The sequence below is a fragment of the Aethalodelphis obliquidens genome, unplaced genomic scaffold, assembly GCF_003676395.1.
Source record: "Aethalodelphis obliquidens isolate GAN/ISIS:26980383/991018 unplaced genomic scaffold, ASM367639v1 scaffold8, whole genome shotgun sequence".
In the NCBI taxonomy this organism is placed as follows: Eukaryota; Metazoa; Chordata; class Mammalia; order Artiodactyla; family Delphinidae; genus Aethalodelphis; species Aethalodelphis obliquidens.
The window spans coordinates 36,517,778-36,526,091 of record NW_020837952.1 but is presented as its reverse complement, the minus strand read 5'-3'; the positions used below and the strand labels follow the sequence as shown (position 1 = coordinate 36,526,091).

The window sequence follows — 8,314 nt, the reverse complement described above, 5'->3', positions numbered from 1 at the left end:
GAGAATGTGGACAAGAACATCTTCCTAGCATGGACAGAGCAGAAATGTTCCTGCTAGAAGAGTAAGACTTCCTTCTATTTCAATTTCTTTTAACCAATGAGTGTTTAAAAATTAGTTGTTTCCCGGGACTTCCCTGGTGGCACAGTGGTTAAGCATCCACCTGACAATGCAGGGGACACGGGTTTGAGCCCTGGTCCGGGAGGATCCCATATGCTGCGGAGCAACTAAGCCCGTGTGCCACAGCTACTGAGCTTGTGCTCTAGAGCCTGTGACCCACAACTACGGAAGCCCGCGCGCCTAGGGCCCACGCTCCGCAACAAGAGAAGCCACTGCGATGAGAAGCCCGCGCACCACAACAAAGTGTAGCCCCCGCTCGCCCCAACTAGAGAAAGCCCGCGTGAAGCAACGAAGACCCAACCCAGCCAAAAATAAATAAATAAAAAATTAGTGGTTTCTGTTTCTATACCCAAATCCTGAGTTATGAAGCTCCTTTAAAAATATTTATTACCATCCCAGCCACTGCATCACAACCCTGTTATTGGTGTTTAAAATGTATACACTTATAAATTAAGAATGTAAATTCAGTCAGTCACTTAAAAATCAGTGGTTTTTCTTTCTTTTCTTTTCTTTTTTTTTTTTTTTTAGTTTAAATTAGCAAAAGTTCCATGACAGTGAAAACCTCTTCAATTCTTCCATTTATTTTGGAAATGGAGATCTGACTTTTGTTTCAAGCAAATTTGTCTTTGTATAGTCATTGAAATAGTCCTGCCCAAAACACACGGCTGAGCGGTGCCATTATGGTCCAGTCTGCTAAGCAGAACTCCACCGGGGGTCTCATAGTTCTCACAAGTCACGTACAACAGCCTACTTTTATATCTACAGGAATAAATCAAAATAACCTGTGTGTCCTTATCTACCATTAGATCAGTCCCAAACATAAAGATGCACAAGACTTATTTGACTAGCTTGTTCTAGGTCCTCATGCCTAGACATTCTCTTCCAATAAGTCTGAATTCAGGAATTTTTTATTTTTAGAAGCACTCCAGGTGGTTCTAATGCAAGTGCTCCTTCAGTTTAGAGAGTTTTCATCTTTGTACTTCTGGTACCCAAACCAGTGCCTGGTACATATCAGACTCTTAAAAATTAATCTTTTAAACAAAACTAAATTAAAAGAAACTGAAATTTCATTGGACATAAGTATGGTTGTGTTTGTCAAAACAGGTTGGATTATGCAGCAGGAAGCAACACCCTTAAGCCTCGGTTGTTAACGTAACATAGGCCTATTGCTCATGTCATGGTCCTGGCCACTCTCCAAGGGCAGCTAGTGTCCATGAAGCCACTCAGGGATCCAGGCTGACAACGATGTTACCATGATGCAGCTTCACCTTGCAGCTGCATACTCCAGCTGTGGTGGCTTTTGAAATCACCATGGAAGGGAAAAGGTATGTTGGAAGGGTTTTCTCTATCAATTAAGCATGTTAGCTTTGGATTAATGTACATTAGTTTATTCCCAGTCCTTTGGCCAGAACTAGTGTGTGGCCCCACCAAACTGCAAGGTGGCTGGAATGTGTAACACTCCTGGTGTCCTCAGGAGGAGAGAACTGATAGTGATGAACATTAGGGCTCTTTATCTCTGAGGTTAACATATGAGTCATTTTTTCATATGCTTCTTTACGATGCTTTAGGTAGTGCTCAAATACCATTTATGGACTCCTCTACACCAGCTGGACTCCTGTCATGGTCCTCCAGTGCAGCTCAACCAATACATATGTACTCTTTTCATGGAAGAATTGATGAATGACAAGATCAGTCATTGTACAGTCATTGAAATAGGCACAATATCTTTTGTAGACGTTCCCACAAAGACTTGGTAAAACATGGTATAAATCATACTCAAATGTTGAGCCCTGAGTTTTAGAGACTTAAAAAATGTACTTGGAGAATCAAACACATAGCCAAAAAGATCTCCAAGAGCATGTGGTTGGTGGTTAGATACTGAACAAAACACTTTTTAATCTAACCCAAATAACTGTTAATTCTTCCAGGGTTGGTGTCAGTATTTTGTATGCCAAATAACACTGTGGATTGGGAAACTATTTGATATGTCTGCAATAGATCCAAAGAAAAGGGATAAGAAGAGGGTTTCATGTGTAATCACTATTACACGGGAGTAGAATAGAGACCCAGTGGACAGTTTTAAAAATTGTCTTAAATACAAAAAGATTGTCAAATTGGCTGTTAGTATCAAAAATTTTTTTTTAAAAATTAAGCCTACAAATTTTTTTGTTACTATGAAGACTATGGTAACCAGTTATACACTCAGCTTAAAAGCAATGCTTTCCCCCAGAGTTTTAAGTAAATGATTAAAAATATTTAAGTGTTACCAAAGTAATAGACATTTTAAAATAAATTCAAACAAAATAAAAGAAAAATTGAACGTCTCTTCCTCCTTTTCAAATCCCTGGTGTTAAAATCTTGTTTCTTGATTTATACTTTTCCAAACTTTTGATATGTATATGAAAATACACATATGCAAGCAAACACTAGCACTTATATCTTTATCCACATATCATAAATACATATTGATCTCATCTAGACCTTAAGTAAAATGAAACTAGAGAAGGGTCAGTATTTCCTTATTTTTATCCCTGGTACCAAAGTGTCTAGCACATCATGGATGCTTAATTGATCATCTGATGAACAGAAGACTCTTAAGTTAACAAGACATCTGAGACAGTTTTCAATATAAGCCTTATTATTTTTAACGGCAGTATAGTATTCCATAATATAAATGTGCTATAATATTTTAAACTATTTTCTATTGATAGATATGTAAGGTTTTTTCTATTCTTTGACTATTACAAACAATTCAGAAATTGTTCACTAGGATGATTATTTATGTCAGATAGATTCCTGAAGATGGAATGTTTAGCTCCAAGTCACAAATGTTTTAAATTTTGAGAGACACAAGTGATATGGTTCTTCACCTTTCTGGGAGAATCACAGAATCATTTGACAATCTGATGAAAACTAATATACCCTCTCCCAGTAAACTGTACAAGTGCCCTATGTAATCACTGAAGCTTCTGGGTACAACACCTAGTTAAGAACCCCTGCTTTAGAGTGTTACATTAACTACTGAAGTTGATTTTGTCACAAATGATCTCGACTTTTACCTGCAGCATGGTCTGCCAGCTTTCCTTTAGAAAGCAGATGTTCTCTGAAAGGAGAATTATGAGATCTTGAGATACCACATGCTAATTTGCCCCCATGCAAATTTTAAGCTCAGTTTACCCAATTTCAAAGGCAAATACTTCCGTGTTAGTGCACTCGTATGACCGTAAGAACTCCCACACTTTGTCACATTAAAATCCCCAGTTAAGCCATGATTTTCTTATTTTCTTCTCAAAGTTTCCCTAACTGTTCCAGCCACAGTGATATTACCAATTTTTTTCTTAAGAAAAAGGGGAGCACAGTCTGTTTCCACTCAGATTGCATCAGGTTGGATTAAGTAAGAACTTGAAGGTTGCCCAGCCCAAACATAAGAGTTGCACTGAGTCATAAAAGAGAATTCCAAGTGAAGACAGTTACTAATAGCTAGGAGAATGCTTGGTGAGCAGACATGCAGAACCTGATCTCCCAGTGACCAATGAGGGGACTCGGACCAGCCCCAACCGGGGCAATTGGGTCAAAGAAATTGTTGTTTTATAATTCTGAGTCAAAACGAGAAACTTGAGGTACTTGGGACACTAGCATTGAGTGTCTCTCTTCCACACGCATACCCCAATTCTTCTGTTCTCTAAGCTAGCTCATTTTTCTTAAAAGAATAAAGACAAAATTTCAATAGTCCTCCTCTCCAATTTCAGAGAAAACAAAGCCTGAACTAGAATAAGAGATGTATGTTTCAGCTGTCTTCAGGAGGAAGGATGCTTTTCTTTAAGGAACTGTGACTGATTTACATAAGAAAAAGTGCTCTTGGTTTACTCAGCTACAGATGATTGAGGCCTTTCCTCCTTCACTTCTGAAGGAGGAATATTTGGACATCGCAGAGAACTGATTCTGACATCTTTAGAGAGTGGAATCACTTGGCTGGGTTCATTTCCTGGCTTCTGTGTTTTTATAGCACAGAGTTTCAAAGACATGTAAAGCCAGCACGCACTTATAATTCTCGGTCTCTATCAAAACAAATCTGCCATTTAGCTTCACTTTTTCAGCGAGGCTCATTACAGTCCTAAATTTGAACCTCATTAGAGAATAAAATCTACACCTGTCTTTAGATCGTTCCTAAAAACTAACTCTCTTATTTCTTTGAAAATGCTACTGTACACAAACTTGAAATTCATAATTAATATTATTGAGTAAAAATGTTACCAGATGGTTTTAAACTATGAAAGAAAAAGTGTGTAAGTTTTCTCCTCATTGCCCTTTAAGAAATCAAATTGAAGTTTAATTCAGGTAGGAAACAGGTTAATGACAATAAAAAAGTTTAATCTAGACCCTTGTTATGCAAAGGGTGTTTATTGCATCAACAGTGTCAATATCACCTGGGTGTTGATTAGAAATGCAGAATCTAGAGCCCTACTGGAGATCTACCTACTCTTGATATGCATTTTTTTAAGATTCCCAGGTAATTTGCATATACAATAAAGTTTTATTTTTATTTTTTTGGATTTCAATGTATCAAGGTCTTTATTTACAACTTTATTGGCAAAAAAGAAAAGGAATAGTTTAAAACAGTTTAACACAGGGCATTGCAGCTGATCCTGGCAGACTAATGAAGTTTCATTTTAAATGTCCATCTAATTGTCCAAAGATATACAATACTGAATCTGCATACACAGTTTCCTTTATGAAGTACAGGCTCATATCTTAGGCAGCCTTTTGAACATATAAATACAAAGGAAAGAAAATCACTCATTAAAAACTGCATTAAATGAAGGGTAATTTAAATTTATGTTGTCCTTCTAATAACACATACCCAATGAAAATCAAAAGCTGGAAAAGCAGTTACACTTCCTACTTGAGTGGACAGTTAAAATAATCAATCATTTTCTGCAATGACCATTATATTTTTAATTTATCATGAACTACTCTGAACTTACTATGAGATGTAGCCAAAGTCAGAAGACAAGATGTAGGGAGAATATTCCTTTTTGGGGGGAGAGTAAGCCCTCCAGAATCAGCATGGGAAACAAACATCCTGTTGAATTCTAGGTGGAAAAAAATTAATGTAGTCAATTTCAACTCATGCTGAGCTGGCTTAATTTTTTCATTGACTTGTTTGGTGTCATTCTTCTAAATCAAGTGTGTTTAATTCTTCTTCTAGTTCATCCAAATCTTCCCCAGTAAGAAGACTTCCGTCAACAGGAACAGAATCAATGGCTCCATTTTCCTGTCCCTCCCTTTCGTTGTCCTCTTCCAAATCACTTCTTTCACCATTTTCAGCCCTACCTCCGGAAGCTTCACTTAATTTGTTTTCATCCTTTTCTGAAGTATATGTGCTGAATCTTTCAAGACTGGCTACAGTAATACCTGTCTCATCTACATCTCTTGGGATGTACAGGCTTAAATCTATGTCATTTATGCTTACTGAATCATCAACCTCATCACCACCTGTTCCCTGGGTATAAAAGGTATCATCAGCTTCCTCCTCCTCATCGTCAACCAGTTCAGAACGAAATTCAAACACCTCACAACCACTAATCACTAATGCTTTCCCTGCTTTGAAGTCTGCTTTCCTTGTTTCTATATCTTGCTCAAGTTTATCAATCTTTTCTTGTCTTTTTCTCTTCTTCCATGCAAGAAAAGATTCTAATGTAACTTTGTTAACATTTGGACCTACGGCAGAATGCTCTCTTTCAATTAGATCTTCTAATGAAATTTCATCTTCTTTTTCTTCTTTTTATCTTTTTTAAAGACAAACTCAGGAGAAAGTGCATGATGATACATGCAAATATTACCCCCTCTAGGGCATACCCCAAACCAGCCATATTTGTTGTTTTCAATAGCTTCAAGGAAATGCTTGCACACTATTTGAGTTTTTGTTTTTTTCTTTTCCACCTCACCGTGCTGCTTGTTTACTACTTCTTCCAGTTTTTTCTCATCCCAATTGTCCATAGTATCTTTATCAAGCTCTTAATCTCTTGCATCAATGTAAACACTTCGCCTTTCACATTTTGTCTCCAGAGTCAAGTCAAGAGAGAACTTACACTTATCTCCTTTAGTACACTGTCCTTACTTGAAGAATGCACATACCATGGATTTGGGATCTGCACCTTTACTTATTTTTTGAGCGGCAACTACAGGTTTGAACAACTCATTTAGCTCTTGCAATTCCTTCTTCTTGTCATCTTTCTTCAACTTCTTTTCAGCTTCACTTTATGCTACCTAAAGTGGATTTTGTTGACCAAGTTTAACTTGATAAGTGACAGCCTTGATAAACTTCTGTTGCTTTGCTCCTTTCTTATTCTTTAGATCAGAAGTTTTGTCTTCGATAATCTTCTCCTTTTTCTGCTCCGCCTTTTTGCTGCCCCCAGCCTGAGCCTGTTTCTTGGGGGGCATGGCAGAGACAGGTGGCACCCGCCAGACTTAAACACAGCTGGACTCCCTCAGGGACTCTGGCCCTGCAGTAGGAGAAGGAGGAAGACGCCTACAATAAAGTTTAAGGAACACTGATCTAAGCCACCTTTGTGAAGCTATCTAGAGACACAAAATGTTTCATCCCTTAAAATGCACCATCCTGTGACTAACGCCAGCTACCACGGGTATTTACTGTCCTCAAGATTACAGCACTCCATGTAAATTCTCTGAGCTGGACAGGTTTGGAAGAACATGTCCTTGAAGAAATCTAATCAAAAACAGAAAGTCAAAAAGATACTCAAGTTCTTCATGGCTCTGTTAAGATCCTTGTGCAAAAAACATTACTGCAGAATGACCAAATAAAGACAAGAGTATGATTCAACTAAAACTACCAGTTTTAGTTGCAAAAAAGAAAATTAAGGGCTCAAAATAATGAATTAAAAACAGGCTCACTTTGTTTTACCTTATATATTTATATTGCTAATTTAATTTATTATTAAAATTAGTATGTAATAACTTAATAACTTCAGTCCCCAAATAGTAATGCTAAATATTTTGTTGTTCTTTTTTTCATTATAAATAGAGGGTCTGAGAAGCAATACTAAAACTTTGCTCATATAGTCAAAAATATCATTCAATGCCAGGTACTGCTCTAGGTATTTAAGATACAATCAGTAAAGAAAAAAAAATTGTCCACTTTGGTGATGCTTACATTCTTGTGTGGAAACATCAGCAATAAACACCAACAAGAAGTAAATTGTATAGTAGGTTGGAAGTGATAAATGCCATAAAGAGCAGTGTTGGGAGTGGGGAGAAAGTTGCCATTTTAAACAGGACTATAAGTTGTGGAGGTACCATTTGGGCAAAACTTGAAGGAAGTGAGAAAGGCAGGAGAAAGTAGAGGAAAGCTTAATTGTTTTGGTCAGTGAATGATGCATGTAAATCTCTTCCATGTATTTACTATTTTTCTTTTTTCTTCCAGTTTCATTGAGATATAATTGACATAGAGCACTGTATAAGTTTATAGTGTAGAGCATAATGATTTGATTTACATGCATCATGAAATGATTACCACAATAAGATTAGTGAACCTCCATCACCTCATAGAGGTACAAAATAGAAATTAAAAAAATGTATTTTTCCTTATGATGAGAACTCTTAGGATTTACTCTCTTAATAACTTTCATAAATAACATACAGCAGTATTAATTATATTAATCATGTTGTACACTATATTCCTAGTGCTTATTTATCTTATAATTGGAAGTTTGTGCCTTTTGACACATTTCAACCAGTCCCTCTTCCCTTTATCCACTGCCTCTGGTAACCACAAATCTGATCTTTTTTTCTACGAGTTTATTTGTTTTTGAAGTATAATTGACCTACAACACTATGTTAGTTCCTGGAGCACACCATAATGATTCGATATTTCTCTATATTATAAAATGATCACCATCATAAGTCTAGTTTCCATCTGCCACCATACAAAGGTATTACGTTACTACTGACTATATTTCCCATGCTGTACATATCATACCCCTGACTCATTTATTTTGTAACTGAAAGTTTGTACGTCTTAAGTTCCCTCATTTATTTCACACATCTCCTGACTCTCCTCCCCTCTGACAACCACCTGTTTGTTCTCTGTATCTATGACTCCGTTTGTGTTTTGTTTGTTCATTTATTGTTTTTTAGATTACACATATGAGTGAAATCATACAGTATTTGTCTTTGT

General features: G+C 36.7%; 1 pseudogene across 1 annotated transcript; it reads right to left on the bottom strand.

The window, feature by feature from the left end:
- Window positions 1-4,660: 4,660 nt before the first annotated feature.
- On the bottom strand, window positions 4,661-7,231 carry LOC113620824 (zinc finger CCCH domain-containing protein 15 pseudogene; annotated as a pseudogene). Its single transcript, XR_003432934.1, has one exon. The product of XR_003432934.1 is annotated as a zinc finger CCCH domain-containing protein 15 pseudogene (transcript).
- Between the last annotated feature and the right edge of the window lie 1,083 nt (window positions 7,232-8,314).